This window comes from Lichenostomus cassidix, chromosome 1Aa (assembly GCF_008360975.1).
Source record: "Lichenostomus cassidix isolate B80296 chromosome 1Aa, HeHo_3.0, whole genome shotgun sequence".
In the NCBI taxonomy this organism is placed as follows: domain Eukaryota; kingdom Metazoa; phylum Chordata; class Aves; order Passeriformes; family Meliphagidae; genus Lichenostomus; species Lichenostomus cassidix.
The window spans coordinates 3,938,745-3,957,415 of NC_139480.1; the positions used below are offsets into that span (position 1 = coordinate 3,938,745).

General features: G+C 46.1%; 1 protein-coding gene across 2 annotated transcripts in view; it reads right to left on the reverse strand.

The window, feature by feature from the left end:
- SFMBT2 (Scm like with four mbt domains 2) overlaps positions 1-11,024 on the reverse strand; it is a 103,583-nt gene extending 92,559 nt beyond the window's left edge. The window contains exon 1 of one of the 2 annotated variants that reach the window (XM_085082379.1): positions 10,786-11,024. The gene's annotated coding sequence lies outside the window, so the exon portion shown is untranslated. Of the gene's footprint in view, positions 1-10,074; positions 10,203-10,785 lie in introns of those variants that run through there. The other variant, XM_085082369.1, reaches the window with a different exon arrangement.
- Between the last annotated feature and the right edge of the window lie 7,647 nt (positions 11,025-18,671).

The following is an 18,671-nucleotide window of genomic DNA, read 5'->3' on the forward strand; positions in this document are numbered from 1 at the left end:
CATCTGAAGGTTGTTCAGGCAAAGTTAGAAATTTGTGCTCCCCACCCCAAAGGAATCTACTAATGAAAAAAAAAATTAAAAATGAAGATCATAAACCAGCTCAGAGCCATATGGTTGTAGGTCTCTTCACAAAGTCCTCAGCAGACTTTAAGTACTTCACAAATACCCTTTTCCACTGCCATGGCCACTACAGCACTTCATCTTTATTCTTTGTTGACATGAGACTGCTAATGAATTAAGTATATTATAGACTCCGAGTATTCTGAGTGCAGCTAACCTCAGAACATACACATCACTCATCCCCAGTGTATATTAAGTTTCAATTAACCATGAAACTATAAGTAATCAGTTTACTGAAAGTCAAAAAAACCCACTTCTCCTTTGGTAGAGAACACTTCCGTAAATAGCATTAATAATAAATTAGTTAACTATCAGGATTTTACATCAGGCTTGTTAAATGTGAGATGAGGGGAGATCCCAGCTGAAGCTAAACCTTGGGTGGATTTGGCTGTTTTCATTTTTGCCTGGGACCAGAAAATGATGGAAGGTAACCTGGGTCTACCAAAAATATCCAAATAATTGAGAGAAACAGAGAGATCAATTTTAAACACAACAAATCCATCACCTTAAAGAGAGCTCAGGGGTTAAAATACAAATACCAAGAAGAAACATAATCCTCTTGGTGTTGTAGTTAAATCTTGTGATGCTTCTAGATGCTGATAAAATGAAGTTATGAGCTGATAATAAGCTGAAGGTGCTCAATCAGACAACAACAGTATTTGTTTTGTCATACACAGCCAAGCCCCAAACCTGCCACCAGACCTATAAAGAGCTCATTTCCCTAGATCAGGGAATTTCCCATCAGAAATGGAAAATGGATGGGCAAACCAGCAGGAACCTGCCCAAGGTGTCTGCAACATGACTGGGATCCATCCACAGTGGCTCCATCTGGGGCTGGGTTTGAACCCACTAAAATTAAAAGGGGGAAATGCAGAATATCTGAGCCACATTCAGCAACACTACCAACATTTTTGGGGTTTTTAACTCTGTTTTAATGTATTTTTTGCTGTATTAATGTATTTTTAAATGCATTTTTTGAAACATCATGTTGAGACCATCCACATCCAAATAAACTGGATCTATCAGAGACCATAGCTTGTATTTTTATTTTGGGAATAACTAGTTTACAAGTTAGGCTAGGAGAGCACTTCAGTATTTTCCCAACACCATGTGAGAACAAGACAAAACTCTTATACAAACAACAGCTTCAAAATAGCTCTGAGCTTTCGTGTTGATATAACTAACTAGCAAAGAAAGCTGACACAGGGTATTAATTTTTCATTTCTTATTAATTGCTGCTAATTAACACTTCAAACAGAGTCCCCAGCCATACTGTTAACAGTAGCACACTGGCTGGCCTGCAATCATCAACATCACACAAGCAGCACACACCACTGTACTCCAATTCCTCTGTCAGTGGGAAATCCACTGGAAACCAGAGTGAAATCCACTGGAAACCAAATCAAGGACCACAAGCCACACTGCCAGCCTGGGAACAAGATGATGGGAAACAGCACCCAAAGAGGCTCAAGGTGACACTACACCAGGCAGGAGCACAAAGGGGAATTCTATAAAATGCATCTGAAAGAGCAGAGAGGGGGGAAATTCCCTGTTTTCAGATCCCTTGCTCATTGTTTCTGCACAGTGGTGGCTCAAACTGATCCGATTCTTCCCCCCACGCAGCTCCCATTCCCTTGGTATTTAATTCAGATCCAGGCTCTTAATTCACAGGCAGGAAAAGCCAGGCAATATAATAAAGAATCTCTTTTATTTCCTTCTTCCCACGGCTGTCAGTCTCAGCCCTGCCTTTATCTCCAGCGTGCTGCCTTGTCATCTGTATCAATATTGGCTCTTTTTACAAGTGCCAGTGCTGGCTTCCTCTCACAATTTTACATTTCTCACCTCCTCCCGACTCCATCCTGAGTTTTCTTCCTTTGGTGTAATCCCCTGTAGGGAGAGGTCCCTTACTCACACACTAATCCAGCATCACAGGGCTCTTCCTTAAAGTTACTCCTGAAAAACTTACTTTCTCCCTCTAATGTATGGTTTGTTAATTGATATCGACATACACAACACAAAAAAGATGCTGCCTCCTTGAAACCTTCTGCTTGAATAGTGAATCAGGTGTGCCAATGTAATGCTGAGTCCTGAACAGTGCAGAAATAAATTCCACTGCTTTCCCGGTGATCTGGGATTGATTTTGGCCCCTCCAAAATCCAGCAACAGATTTTGACTGGAGCTGGTCCCACCTCTCAGCAAGGTGACACTTGAGAGTGGCAGCAGGGCTGCAGTGTCAGACAATCACAGAATGTCCTGGGCTGGAAAGGATCCACCAGAACCATCAAACTCCAACTCCTGGCCCAAAAACCCCACCATGTGTCTGAGAGCATTCAACACTTCTTGAACTCTGTCAGTTTTGGTGCTGTGACCATTCCCTGGGGAGCTGCTCCAGTGCCCAACCACCCTCTGGGTAAAGAACCTTTTCCTGATATCCAGCCTAAACCAAGCCAAGAAAAATCATGTCCAAAGGATGATTTAAGTGGTCCAACGCAGACACCTGAAGTTCAGATGAGAGGAGCCACCTCCCAGGGGTTCTTTTTCTTACCCAGCACCTGCTAAGATGTTAAATATCCCAATTTCCCAGCAAACTAGCTGAATCACAGTGGTTTGGTTTGGAAGAGGCCACAAAGATCATCTGGTTCCAACCCCCCTGCCACAGGCAGGGACATCTTCCACCAAACCAGGTCAAAGGAGATGCTCAGATGCCATGTGGTGCTGGTCCTGTTCATGGAGCAGGATGAAGGGGGATTTATCCCTGTGGGATTTGATCCAGGATGCACTGCCAGTGGCAGCCTGCCACAATATTTACATCCCTGAGCATCTGCACAATGCAATGCAGGCTCATTCAAAAGGGCTATTGAACACATCAAGTAACAGTTCTACCTCCTAGAAAAAGGGCCTGTCTCTCCTCTCAGACAAAGTACCAGTTGGAAACCTTTTAAGGACCTTTTATTCCAAATTCCTGTGAGGGCTTTTTATTATTTATTTGAGAGCTTCCCTCACCAAATGTTTTCAGTTATATCAAGTGACAATTTCTCTTTCATATTGAAGACCCCACAGGATTTTAATAAGGGAAATTTACTGCTTTGAACAGCTCTGTGTTGCACTCTGGGGTGGAAGAAACAAATCCCATGTACTCTGGAGAACTAGGAATGCTCACAACATTCAAATACATAAAAAACAGCTGAATGGGGAAAGAATATAATCTGTTTTCCATGTTCTTGGCGGATTGAAGAAGGCAGTTTAAACTGCAGGGAAGAGACATTTGATTTGGGCATGAGAAGAAATCACTTATAACAAATCTGGTGAAGTAGTACAGACTGTGGGAAGGGCACAGAACTCCGCTTTTTGGAGGAGTTAGGATCTGTCCAGAAACAGATCTTGGCAGAGTTAATCCTGCCCTGGGGTAAGGGATGGTCTGTCCAAGGTCCCTTCCAGCCCTCCTGCTAGAGCCACTCAACAGGGCTCATCCTTCTGCTCTTTAACTCAGTATTTGTACAGCAGCAGAAAATAAATGAGTGAGCCTGGAGGGAAAACATGCAAAAACAGGAAACCAGGGAACCACCAGAGCAGGGATGGTCTGGATTGTCCACCTCAAAGTCAAAGAAGGACAGGAACTAAACTTCTCTGGAGAAGGGATGATGCAAGGTGGTGGCAGCCCCTGTAACTCAGCTGGTCTTTTCTTGCCAAAAGTGTGCCAAAAGCATCACACTTTTGCTGCCAACAGAGACAAACCTGCTTCACAAAGCAATTTTCTCATCCTCCCTACCTGGCATGCTCCAGAGCCCAGAATACACGCAGAGATAAATGGTAGTAAGATAACAGAAAGTAAAATAAACCTAATTAGAGACTCTTAACATGTTTACAGCAAAAAGCCCAGCAGTATTAAGGAAAGAGAGACAGACGACCCATGTTGAGCACCCAACATATACCAACTACTTGGAAATACAGCATATTAAAGATTGGGCATCTTCTAAAGCTCTCAGATGAATCAGGACCATGAAGAAGATTGGGGAAATGTCCTCAATGCCATTTATGACAGGAGAAGGAAGTACAAGGAAGAAGCATAGCAACAACCATGTGCAACGCTGTCTTCTCCCACCTCTGTGTTTGAAATTAAGCTGAAACCAGGAAGACTTTGAGATGGGTAACTTGAAGACACAGAGCTGCTTTATCATCCTGAGACATCTCATCTCGTTAGGTAAAATCACAGAGCAGAGTGGTTTGGGCTGGAAGGGACCTTAAATCATGGAGTTCCAACCCACATCATCTGATGCTTATCACCTCAAAACAGCAACCACATGGACCAAATTAATCACTAAGGCCCCCTGAGTGGGACCAATCAGCCCAGTGACAGAAGTCACCCAGCAGGAAACACAAAACACTGTTTTCACGGACTTAATTTAGAGCCCAATTCAGAAGTGCCTCATCAACCAAACTCCCATTGTCCAGAGCAATCAGTTCTGCCTTCTATGCCTTTGCAGCAGTCAGGGCTGTTTTTCAAAGAAAAAAAAAAAATACAAGATGCAAACCAGAATCTAGGAAACATCTGCCATCCCATTTTTAACACTTTTTAGGAAAAATGACATTTTAGATGTTGGCACTGTTTAGTTCATTCAAACAGCACAGCTGATCAGCACTTGGGCTTAGTCCTACATGCACTTACATCCCTGTCAGTGCTTTACATCCAGAAGCAGCTTCACTGACTGGCAGAATCTGCCAACAAAAGAAACATTAAAAAAAGATCCAGCCCTCACAGCCAGCTCCAGCCAACCCCATGGTACAACAGCAGGAAGAGGAGGACTCTTCCCTTCACCAAGCACATGCAGGGGCAGCCAGCACACCCCTGCCAAGGTCCATCCAGAACCAAACTGCACAAGACATTTTAACTCAGAGTCCTACAATTCCAGGGCTAATTCCACCCAACTTCTCCCAGAAAAAGCAAATGGGATTCCCTGTCACATGAACATGAGAACTGCTGCAAAACACCCAGGCTTAGTGTCCTCACCACCATCCCAACAAGGCACCTTGGACTCTGATCTTACACTTGCACCGAGCTCCCATGTTCAAAACACTTGCCAAGAACCAGTTAATTTTTGCTTTTCCCTGAAAATTCTTTAAAGGTGTATTTTTAACAGGAAAAGCTATTGCTTTCTACCCAAAAGTCTCCACAAGGGACTTTATGACCCTTTAGACTTTAGGGATCCTCAGCTTGTGGTTGTCCTGCCTGATCTCCTACACTGCAGGGGCAAACACAATGTCACCTCCTAGATTTTAGTGGAGGGGATTCCACTTCCTTGCCAGGCAGATAAATGCAAGACTTTCTAATAACTTATATTCCAACTGGGTCTCAGAACTTTACCCAGAGGAGTAAAGAGGAGTACTTTGCACAAGCCACCCAGTGATGCTAAGAGTATTAGTCATGAAAGCAGGAACTGGGAGTAAAAATAGCAAGGATTCTGCACATACCTTTTTTTAAGCCTCACACCTACTCAGAATGGATCTGTGGGTCAGCTGTCAAGAATTGCTTGGTTTGGGTTTTTTCCTTTCTTTTTATTACCATTTAATTTTAGAGCAACACTTCTGATTCATAAAAATGGGAGTAACTGAACACATTTTCCAAATCAGCCTTCACAAGAATGCTTTGTTGAGGTCTTACAAAAGGCCAATCTCAAAATAAACTTTTTCAGGAGTTTTTTAAATGTCAGTGACGAAGTCTTTGCTCTTACTTCTGTTTCCTTATTTTGCAACTCAAACATTTTTAACCACTGTAGGAGTCATACCCCAAGACACAGAAAATATAGGAAAGAGAAATCTTTTGGCAAAAAAATCCCCACAGGATGGATTTGACAGGTTTCATCAGGGTCTGCCATGCGAAGATCAACAGTTTCAAATGATGAGTTTTAAATATTGACAAGATACCATCAGCTACTCTAATCCTAAAAAGCCCTGCTCCCCCCAGGGACCAGATGTTACAATGACAGAACAAACTCATATTTGCAGGTGGCATCACTATTATCAACAGCACTTCATTTTCAGCACTGAGAACCCTGTTGCACTAGCTGATATACTCTGCGTCATTTTTTGTAGTAATAAAATACTTCTGACACCTTCAGGTCATCTAAAACATGGACCCTGTGGTCCCCACACGATTTTTTTTCCTGTGAGCTCTCAGAAACACACCTCTGGCTCCTCTGCTTCAAGTGTTGGCTACTTGTCACAAGTTTTGAAGTTTTCCACAACTCCTTTACTTTGTCACTCGGACAGTCAGGGACCAACCACCTCCTTCAACCATCACCATCCCTGTGAACCTCCTCAGATGCTCTCCATGCCTCTGCTTACCCCTCAACAACATGAATTTAACCAACAAGAAGTCTGTGAAGACTCATGGAAACACAGAATGGTTTGGGCTGGAAGGGACCTTATAGATCATCTCATTACAACACCCTGCCACGGGCAGAGACACCTTCCACTATCCCACATTGCTCCAAGCCCTGTCCAGCCTGGCCTTGGACACTTCCAGGGATCCAGGGGCAGCCACAGCTTCTCTGGGCACCCTGTGCCACGGCCTCATCACCCTCACAGCTAAGAATTTCTTCCCAAACCTGTTGAAGAGACAAGATGGCAATGTCTCTACCATGTCCTGTCCCAACACCACATCCCCTCACTGATGCTCCTATCAGCCCAGCATCCCATGGCTCTGAAAGGTCACAAACAGTGACCCAAAATACAAGTGTCCTGTTTCATGGGCCACCAGCCCAGCAGAACACAAGCCAGGAGTGGGGAAAAAGCATCCCCAGTCTGAAGTGGTGACAGTTGTGGTGTTTACCCTATTTCTAGTAACACTTCCATGGAGTTTTAATAAAGCTTCATTAAAACATCAACTGCCTGTCCAGCCAGTCAATTATCACTCATAATCACAGCTATATAACGATATACTGTCTTCTGCAGATGTTCTTACATCTGTGCAAAACACACTCTCCACCTCTGCCACATGTAACATCTGTTGAATACTTGCAAATGCTTTCTCAATACAGAAATGAAATTATACTGTCTTGCTTATAATGTATATACTGTCCCACTACCATGTGCATCCCTTAAAATCGTTAAAAAGGTATTTCCTTGCTGTTTACAAGGTACCAGTTTCTTGATAGCTCTTTGCTGCATTTATTTAAATGGCTTTTAGATTTTCACTTAGTAACAGATTACACCGAGCCTCCATCTTATCGCAGGAGTTATTAGGACCTAATCCTTTATAAGCACTGAAGTTATTAGACTTGTGAGGATATTTTCTTCCTTTTCATAAATAATCTGTTGGAGAGAGTGGAAATAAAAAAAAGAGGTGAAAAAAAGCCACTTGCATCCCTGCTCACCCAGGCAACAATGCCAACCCCAGACAAAGAACCTGCCTCACCTGCTCCTACTTTGCCACCAGCAAAGAAAATCAAATTTGTTTTCACCAAAAGCCTTCTAGGGAGGGAAAACAAATTGCAGTAAATCCTGGCCAGCACCCTTCTCTGCCAATGCAGGAAGAAACTCCTTGGAGAAGGTTTGCCCCAGGTTCAGAGGGATCTGCAATGACCTTCTCAAATCCCCTCCATCTCCACATCCCCATCACACAAGCAGGTGAAGCTGTTTCTCTGTCACACACCAGCTCACTCTGCCACACCACTTCCTTCCACGGAGCACCAGGGGCACAAACTGATTTTAGAAGCTGTCCTGTCCAAGGGACAGCAAAGTTGGGGATGGAGAGATGGATGGGGGCAGAGGGGGGAGATACCTTCTCCTTTTGCAATGGTTCCATCTATTCCCACCACAAAGAAAACCCCACTGACTGACACCTTTCCACTGCACCTCTTGGATTTTGCCACCCGAGTCCCACCACAGTTTGACAGCTGCCTTCCAAGCCTCTCTGTTTATAATTAATGCCTTTTTCTGCTATTTTGATAAGAAATCACAATTCAATCCCCATCTTCTCCTCTGCCCCCCTCTCCACCACCATATCCTTTGATGAGAGTTTGCTGGATCCCTGAGCCAGCTTGGTCCTGGCAGGGGCTGGAGAAAGGAGGGGAAAATGGGTGGCTAGATGGATCAGAGCCTTTTTGGAATGAGAAACCTCACCCTGTATGTGCAAACAGCATCACCAAAATAAAACCAGAGTGAGGTTCTGGGGAGCATCTCCAAGAGGCACAGGGAAATAAATGAGCAGCAGATCAGCTCTTCAGCCACTCTTAGATTCTCCCTGGCTCCTCCATCCACACCCAGGCACTGACAGCCTGCGATGCTGGAGCATCCCATTGCTTCCCACACTTGGAAACACAAGATGCTCCCAAGTTAGCATCTCACAACCACGGTGAAACAAGCCCTGAACAGCAGCAACGAAGTGCTCCCTGCACAGAAACAGGGAAGTTTTCCCTGCCTCTGAGGCAGCCTCACTCCTCCACTGCCCTGGAAAACACATTTGGGAAAGGCAGCCAGGAAGGGCACAAACAACTCCCTGAGAACTCTCTGCAAACTCCTTCTGCTTTGCAAAAGCCGTGAATTCACCTCTGTCACCGTGGGGTTTTTAGGGTCTCTCTGCAAAAGAGATGCAGGCTGCACTGCCCAAGTCACTTGTTTGCCACCCAAATTCCCCTGCGGAGCAATTCAAGAGAGCTTTTACTAACCAAAAACATGCAAAAAGCAAAAAAAAAAAACCACCCCAGCTGATTGAACCCAGGAAGGTCTGACAGCTCCAACAGGACATCTCATCCCACGACACGTCTACTGCTAATGCAAAATAAACCAGCGCTCCGTCTCCCGGCGCATTTTATTATTTTATTTTTTTCTTCCTCACGGCACGCCTGCAATTTTGGCATTCAAAGGCAAATCGGCCGCGCTCCCAACTCCTTCCAAGCACACACAAATGCCTCTGTACTTTTCCCACCGCGGAGTCCAGCGGAGGGAGGACCCAAAATTCGGATCCCATCCTCATCCCTCCGCACGGAATTCTCCAGCGCACCTCTGCGAGCAACAAAAGAGAGTTGAACCAAACGCGTGGCACGCCGCCTTCCCTCTTTCCCTCCTCTCAAAATGTTTATTTTCAGTTTTTAAAGACACCTTAACCCGCCATGTTGAACAAGCTTTATAAATATTCATTTACCGCAGTTCGGGAGCGCTACGGGAAAATATGTCTAGATCAGGGCTGCACATTTTGGCACAGCTGATTGCTTTCTTCTCTTCTCTTTTCGCTTTTTTTTTTTCTCCCTTCCCTCTCGCTTTCTGCAGCAGCTTTTTTTTCCCCCGCAGATCCAGAAGAAACCCACCCGCACACCCAAAATAACTCTTTCTGAGCGATGTGCATCAGCCTCGTAAATCTGAAAGGAGGTCGCACGAGCATTTGGCAGGAAAGCGGAAAAGCGACAGGTATTACTTTAAAAAGAAAAAAAAAATTATTTTTTTAAAACAGATGGGGAAAGGAAGATGGGAAAAGGGAAAAAGAGAAAAAAGGAGGGAAAAAAGGGAGGAGAAAAGGGGGGAAGAGAGAGGCGGGGGGAGAAGAAACGAGAGCATCAAAAATGCAATCGGTTGAGGTAAAACACGAGCCCCGCGCGTTTGCGGAGCGGCGGATCGGAGCGGATGGGATCGGATGGTAGCGGAGCGCAGCGCGGAGCCCGCGGGCGCACCGGGCAGCACACCGCGCACCGAGCGCTGTCCCGGCCGGGGGCTCAGCCCGGCACATCAGCACTTCACCAACTCCACCGCCGGCTTGCCCGCTGGAAAACGGCCGAGAAAAAACACCCACGCCCATCCCTGATGTTTTTAAAAAAAAAAAAAAAATGAGGATTTTTAATATATCTTGGAAGGGGAAAGCGAGTCTCTCCACCCAAGCGCTGCCAAAGCTGATAAATAAAATAAAGAGAAATGCCAGCCGGGAGGGGCTGGGAGGGGGGGCTGTCGGGTGCGGTGCCTTACCTGTGCGAGTTTGGCTTATTTGGGGGTGTTTTCCCCGTTTTTCCCCGCGGCGCGGTGCGCGGTGCTGCGCGGAGCGGAGCCCAGCCGTGCCTGCGCCCGCACCCGCGGCAGACTCATTCCAATATGGCATCCGCGCAGTGCGCATGCCTGCCGCTCTTTTTAGGGCTTTTTTTTTTTTCCTTTCTCTTTTTTTTTTTTTTTTTCTTCCCCTCAATATTTAGCAGCCAACTCCTTCGGCGACCTTTTCCATCAGTTTCAAGAAAAGGGATTAAAAGATAATAATAATTCGTAAAAATAACCGTGCGCGCATCCCCAACCCACACCGCCGCGCTGCGCGCCCGCGGTGCCTCCGCGCCCCGAGCCGCGGATTCGGGGTGATGGGAGGGATGGAACCCACTCGTGGAGGGGATGCCGCGGTTCGGCCGCGCTCCGCGGAGCGGGGCAGCGCGCAGCGGGACCCCGGGCTGGCCGCCCGCGCGTTAAATGCCAGAAAATACCATAAAGCCTTCGACAGCGGAGCGCTGCCTGCCGGCTTCCCCTCCCCGCCGCTCCCCGCAACCTTTTTTTTCGCTTTTCCTCCTCATTCCGTGTCGCCAAGAAACTTCCAGTGAGGGAGATGGGGAAAGAAGATGGGGAAAGGAGGGAGAGCGAAAAATGCGGCGCATCCCTCAGCCCGCCCGTTCCCTCCGCTTCGCAGGGCTCCGGCATTACCTGCTTATTCCCTGTTGCAGAAAATAAATAAAAAAGCTCAAGAAAAGCCGGCGAAGGCACAAGGCAGGATGCAAAATCAACTGGTGGGCACCCTCCGCCCTCCCGGAGCGCAGGGACACGCACAACTTTCCCTCCTTTGCTCCTCAGGTTATTGGATGTGTTTTTCCTTTCGGGTTATTTGATGGTTTTTCCTTTCTTCGGCGCTTGCCGGGGATTCGCGGCGGAGTCGCTCTGCACGGTGTGCGCGGCTGTGCTGCTGCGGGGGTGTTCGCACGTACGGGCACACTGCGGGGTTTTGCACATTGGATGGATATTCTTTCCTTCCCTCCCGAGAAAATCAGCCCCTCTGCAGGGCTGGAAAATCACGCCTGACACCACTGCCCCCCGCCCCGGCTGGTCTTGCTCTGCGGAGGGTCGGAAAAATCCCCCAGGGTGGGTCGGATGGGGAAAATCCCCCCAGCGCAGCCGGGGTTTCTCGGGATGCTCCGACCGCCGGCAGATCCCAGAGCTTCCCCCAGCCCGGTTTGCTCAGCAGCGGGGCTGGGAGTGAATTTTGCAGGGTTTTTGCCCCTCCTCTTGCAGCCCTGCTCGGGGTGTGCATAAGGCATCTTGATGGGGGTTTTTGGAGCCCCAGCTCCCCTCTCCCTGCGGGCAGGCGGGGGTCGCACCGCGGTACGATTGAGGATTCAAGTGGATGCTTTCGGAGCATCCTCGGCGTTGGGGTTGGTGCAGGGCACAGACATTCAACAGGTCTGGAGCAGAGCGGAGGGAAGGGGCAGCCCTGTTTCGAGGCAACAGCCAGTCCTGGGCTCTGTCCTTTCCACCCTAAAATTAATCTAAAATGCTGCTGTGTCCATCCCCACGCCGGGGCTGCCAAATTTACATCACCCCTCAGGCTCAGATGCAAGTGCTGTCTCCACTTGCCTTTCTCTGGTCATTTCCGAGCCGAGGTTTGAAGTTTCCAGGTTGATTTCGTGAGCATCCCTTCTTGCAGGGGCAGGGAGTGCTGCAGGGAGGGTGATCTCACACCTGGGCCAACACTGATTCCCCACAGGTGACCCCAGCTCTTTTCTGCCCCATTGCAAGCACCAGAACTTTTCACTGGTTCTTGCCGGGGATTCATCACTGAACCTCCCTAATCCCTTTCTCCTCCACTCTCTCCAATCCCTTTCTCTTCCAGCAGCCTCTCATAGACACCCTTGCACACCGACAGTCTTTCTTCACCACAATCCATGTTCTTGCCATTCACACTCTGTCTCTGAGAGGCCATGGGCATGGGCTCAGCCTCTCCTGTTCCAGCAGATTTCCTGGAAAACATACAAATCAAGCAGTTCCTGTTTTCAGACTTTGGGCTGGATAGGATTTCAAAACATCAAGGGAACAGTGTCAGAACTTCAAAATAAGACCAAAAACCCAACCAGATGCCAGGAGAGCACTGAAGTCCTGTTTCCCCAGATGATTGTGGAAGTGGGTGACATTTTCAGCATGGTGACATTTTCAAAATTTCAACCTACTTTTGAAAGAAAGATGCTCTGCAAACACCATGTCTGTGTTCTCTCTCCTTTTAATCTGCTCTGAGTTAGTTTACACTGAGATTCCTCTGGCTGCAGCCTATTTTCATCTAAAGCTGGTGGCATCTTCCAGTTTAGGGACACAGCCACAGTGGCTCTCACAGCACTTCAGGTGTTTCTTCATCTCCTTTCCTTTAACACCAGATGCCTTTGTGCTTTATTTCCATTCATGCTTAAGTGGTTTTCTCAGAAATTTTAGTTCCACTGCCTTCTCTGGAGCTTCTTCTTCCCTCTTGACCTTGGTTTTCTCTGTCCTGGCCTCTTTCTGTTTTATGTAGAGACTATTTCTGAAGCACTGACAGTGCAATTGGCCCTGTATGGGGAGATGTGGAAGAAAGAATTCTCCTTGTCCAAAGAGTTTGGGATCTAAATTAGGTCTGTGGATGGTGTCCAAAGGGGTGGTTTGGAAAATGAAAGAAAAGTAATTAAAGCTGAGGGACAAAATTGCTTTGGGACTTTTCTAAGTGGCTTCTACAACAAAGCTTTCAGATATCAATGAAAAGGTGCAGATTTATATCAGGTCTGATGTGGAGATGACTCTAACAGCTCCTGTTGGCAGCAAAGATTTTCCATCTTGCTCATAGCTGAGAATACAAATTGGTTCAATGGACATGAACTGCAGTAATAGTGGAGAGATTTCATTTTAATACTACCTTTGAGAACATCATTGGGACAAAAAAGAAGTGCTTTGAGAAATATTGAATTGTCCCAGTGTCGTATCCCAAGATGTAAAATAGATTTAAGCCCTGGCAGAAAAAACACACTGAGATCAGCTCCAGTTTCAGAGTCAGTGACACTCAGGGATGTTTCTTCCACTGATCTAAAGCAACTACATTAATTTCACTGCTGTTCATGCTCCTTAGTGCCACATCTGTTGGCAACCACCTGACACCTGAACTTGTATTTTAAATTGCAAAGAGAAGTTTCACATCTGAATTTTGGTGTTGTTTTCAACTAAAGCACTTTTATGCAAACAGCACTGATAAAAAAAGGAGATTTACCTGAGCACCACATGCCCAAGCTGCTATGAACATCCATCTGCCCTTGCCACTGATGATCACCCCCAAAGGATATAACTGTTCACATCCCAAATTTTCCACAGCAGAACACGAGAAAAGTGTCCAACCTAGAGAAATTCAGACAGTCCCATTACTTTAGATCAGAGATCAGCAGTTCCTGATCTGCAGGATATTATTAAGACACAAAAATTTTCCCATTTTCCAGGCTGTTGCCTTCAGCAGGTTCAGGGTTTTGGAAGATAGATGAAGATGTAAAAAGATCCCCTACACAAGCACACACACAGACAGAGATGTTCTGGCATTAATAGTCCTAATCTCTCTCTTTTCTCCTGGTTTGGGAAGATAAATGCCCTGGGGGACTTTGTGGGATTTGTAGGTGGTGGTGCATTTGGTCATCCATTTCTGGCCCAAATTTAAGCAGGTGCCTGAAGGACTCAGAGCATCCCACAGGCTTCACATGGTGCTGAGATGACATTTGTGTTCATAAGGGAGTAAATGGCATTAGCCTTGCAGATGGTGGAAAAGGAGGGATCTGAGGCAACCCTTCCACAGGTAAAATGGCAAAGCTCAGGCTCTGGAGCTTCAGCCACGATAATGAGACTGGGCAGAAGTGCCTTGGTGGCAGCCAGGTTTCCTTTCAACCCAAAGCAAGTGGTTATCTCCACTTTCAGAGATGTTTGCCTGCTTTTGGGATGCTGACACCGAGCTGCCCTGCACTGGAAAAGGGGCAGGGCTGGGCAGCTGACTCTGGTGAGTTATTTGGGGATTGTCAGCAGTGTCCAGCCTGAGTGAGCTGAAGGATGGAGAGTGTCTAACAGGAGCTTGGTGTCAGAGAGGAGATCACCAGGACATCACCTGGGGCACCTCCACAGTCACATGCAGCTCCTGTTAGTTTCTCTGCCCTACACATCTCCTGGGACTTCTCCTGGGTTCCCAGTGAAGCTGCTCTGCATTTTACCTCTCCTCTCAACAAACTGTGGCCTTCAGCTTTTAAGTTTCACAGTTTTCACCCCACCTTATCATGATCTTTACAGGACGTAAAGACACCATCAGGTCCTTATTTCAGGACAGTCCCTGGGCCAGGGCTTTCACTGACACCTTTGTCTTCTTTTTATCCATCAGCCCTAACTCAGAGAGAAGTTGGTCCCTGGGAGGTGGCATTAGGATGCTGAAAGCCTTGTTTCACAGTGCCATCTCCTGGAGATCACATTGAGGCTGAATTTCTCAGATACCTTTTTTTGTCTGATGTATCTGAGCTTTGAAGGCAGGTGTTTAAGGCATGATCTAAAGAAGAGATTAGCATAAGTGAAGTCAATCCAAAATTTAAACTCCCTCTTTATGCTTCACAGTAAAAGTCCTGCTTCTCTAGTGCTGTGAACAGCAAAGAGATTACTGGCTTCTTGGGATGCATCAAATATTCATGGGGTTATGGTCTCACAGGCTTTGCACCTCTTGGCAGCCCCAGCCCTGTGTGCAGTGATTGCAGAGGCAAGATGCCCCCTGGAGAGGGGAAAGGTCCCTTGGTGTAGCCCTTCTCCTGCAGGAACTCGAGGAATAACAGGGAAAAGGGATCAGCTCCTCTCAGCTGGGAGGTTTCAGGGCCAGGCAACCCCACAGCCTCCAGCAGCAGCTGCCCTGCAGACCCTGCCCTGGACAAACACCCCACGTTGAGATCAACACCACAACTCCACAGCCCAAAGCAGTTTACTTACCCAATTTTATTTATTTTTTATCACCTGTTGATTAGAAATCACTGTGTAGGGGTTGTGGCAATTCAGCAGAGAGGCAATAACTGGCTTTAATATTAACTGGAAAATCTGAGCCAGTACCTCATGCCTGCAGCTCAGGAATGCCCAGAAAGCATAGTCTCTGTGCTAAACAATAGCTCTTCCACCTTAGCAGTAAATGAAAAGGAAGCACATGTTATACCCAATAAATCACAGCTGAGGTTCAATACTGAGGCTCACAGCTATGAGCCTTATTGATTGTGCCAGCACTACAGGAGAGATCCACTCTCATACCAAAAACTTGCTCATTTCTACCATTTACTAACAGCTTCTTTATTTATTTCAAGTATTTACAGGGTTTGCCTTGGCAGGAAAAAGCCTCCTGGTTTTTAGCCTCTATGAGTTGGTGTTGGGAAGGAAGGTTGGGGAAACTGAGGCAGGAGGAGCTGAGTTCTTACACACAGCTATGCTGTCCCAGGGAAAGGCTGTGGCAATGGAAATGGATTTAGACCTCAGATGCAGCACAGTGGTTATAGCTTTCACTTAACAGGGGTGTTTCTGCCCAGCTCTGTGATGTCAAACAAGTAAATTCTCCATATCCTTCCCCTTTCATACAGGAATTTCTGTAATGGCAGAACAAGACCAAAATCTCTAACTAACAAGGATGACCAGGATCTCACGTTTTATTAAAATGTAAATTATGCATCAGATCTGCATTTCTTGCCATTGCTGCACGTGGAGTGAATTCTGTATCACAGGATGTGAAATATTGAGTGAGTGCCCTGCTTGCATGGTGCCCTCAAAAGCCAGCTCAGGCATTTCCATGGGTCTGGTGCTTAATAGGATTTAGGAGCTGGTCAGCTGTGGGTAGAAATGCCCTGGCACATTCTCACAACAGCCCTGAATCCCACCAACAACACAATTTGTGCCCAAAATTTCTCTGGCAAACATCTCACCATGCAACAAAACCTAATCTTGCCATTCCACAAAACCCATTCCACCTTCTCCTCCCTCCCTCCAGCCCCACTCACCACCACCCCCAAATTCACAGCAAAGTATTAAAAGATCATGTCAGTAATTTTGAGGATTTTCTTTTTCAGTACAAAGAAGAAAATGGTGCATTTGGAAGCATCTCTGTGAAGCTGACTATGAAACAGGCTTGTGGATGGCTTTTGCTCTTTTAATGGCTCCTCCTGTATTAAGGAGGAAGATTAAGAATGAAATGCCACTAATTGCACATAAAGGCCTCGGTTTCCACAACAGAGTAACTGTACATTGTATTCAGCTTAATCTCCATCTGCCCCTAAGAGCATAATTGATTTTTTATTTTAATTTGAAGAGGCTGACGGTTCTACTTCTTCATTGCCAGGTTGCTAAGCACATTTAATAAGGATGCATATGAGTGGAGGAGTCTACTGTATGCCATTAAAGGTAATAGGTAACATATTTAAGGTCATAATGAGCTCAGGACTGAGTATCTCAGTGCAGGGATCAGGAGGGAAGGTGTATAAATACTGTTCTTACTGGAACTATGCTGAGCAAGACAAGGCTGTGGGCTTATAAGTAAAGAAGGAAACATAGTTTTTTCATGAAGTGAATTTTCTGATTTCATTTCAGCCTATGCCCCCTTGGTAGTTCATGTCCTGCCTGCAGATGAGCATGGTTTTACCCTAGACTGCTGACCCCTGACAAGTGGCAGCCTCTGTGCCTCAGTTTCCCCTTCCCTAAAATGAAAAGAGGGATAATGCCCTGCTTTTATAGACTGCTTGAAGAATTCACTGCTGAGAAATGCCATATTCTGTACCTTATAAGTATTCTGTACTTTGTCTGCAGAAAGGAAGTACTGTACAGATGGGAGACTGAAATCCAGACAAATTAAAATCCAAGTCCATAAACATATTTAAGAATTTTAATCCCTCTTTGATTTCCTATTGCAAACAACAGGTTTTAGGAATGTACAAACATTTTTAAGAATCCCAAGAGGATGCAACCAGCTGTGGATGAGACTCCAGGATCAAGTGAGCTCCTCGAAGTCTTTACTTTTATTATGACATTGATAACCTTTTCTCCACTTTCAGACTCTCAATAAGCCTGCTCAGGACATGTCTGGTTACACTCAGGCACCCCCCAGGCTTGTAGGAGCCTCAGGAAGATTTGGTCTGAGAGCAGCATCTGCTCTATTTGAAATTCACACCTGCTCTGAAATCCTGCAGAGAGACTCAGCTCCTACGTCTGTCACGAACTTGCAGCCAAACCCCCAAAAAAATTCAAGCTTAGAAAAAAGTTGTAGCTGCTGCCACACGTAGAGAGGGTGAAAATCCACAGCATCCATCCTGGCTGCTCAGAAATTCCTCTTAAGGGGATGAGATACAACTTCAGGCCCCAAACCCAGGACTCTTTCCTGAGTATCCCATCAGTTAAGAGTGACTTGGATTTTGGTGGATCCCAGAGGGCACAACAAAGGCTTTACTCTTCCATAATTCACATATAAGAAGGATCATGAGGAAAAAACCCTTGGATTTTGGCTGTGTGCATCATCCTCACACAGAGCCCACAGTGCCAGGAGAAGAACATGCCCTGAGGCACCAAGTGTGTCATCTGAGTCAAACACTCTGATTTGTGTGCTGGAACTGATCTGCTACCCTAAAACACAGCATGGAATGTGCTCAGCGAGAGCTGGTGACATTTCATGAGACAGAGATTTTATGCAATTCAACGTAATTGCTGATTCCCTTTTGATTTTATAAACTGGCACTGCTGGAGGCCAGGATTTACTGTGGGATCTCTGGACAGAGCTGTTTTCCAGTGGGCATATCCAGATATCTCCTAATTTCTGACATTCATGCCAGCCCTGCTTTTCTGGGGGTTCAGCTGCAATGTGAAAAAAAAAATACTTTCCCAGCTTGTTCTTCTCACACCATAGATATTAATGATTTTCCAGGTTTTCTTTTGGATTGAACCAGGTTGTTCCCTGAAAAAAGGATTTCCCTTTGTACACAGTGTGACTGAGGATGGATTTACCTTCCTCAGTCCTGCATGGTTCTCCAACATTATTCCAGCAAGCCTCAACCTCAAGAACCCTTAGGAGATTCTGCCAGGTTCCCAAGGGAGGGATGTACCACATCAGTGCCACCCTGGTAGGCTGCATTTTCAGTCTTTTTGCACTGCAAATTACGTCTTTTTCTGGGGATAGAGAGATACCTCATTAATCTCAGAGGAGACCAAGGTGGACATGGCCAATGGTCTTGGGAAGAGGCCAGCTGTGAGCTGGATGGACAAGACTTTGCCTCGAGAATGGAAACAACAAGAGGAGGGTAGACACAGGTGATATTTCCCTGGCACTGGACAAGATTTTCAGGCTCTTCACTGGGGAAGGTGTGCTTCCAACAGCTCTGACATTTTAACGTGAACAAATTCCCCTCCTTCCTTGCTTTTTGATCACCTCTCATTATAAGTGTGAGGTAAAAATGTAAAAGCTTCCTGGCATGGTGTTTTGGGAAAAGAATAGGTTTTAATACTCTGACAAAAAGTTTTTATCTAAAGGAACACAATTCTTTACACAAACCACA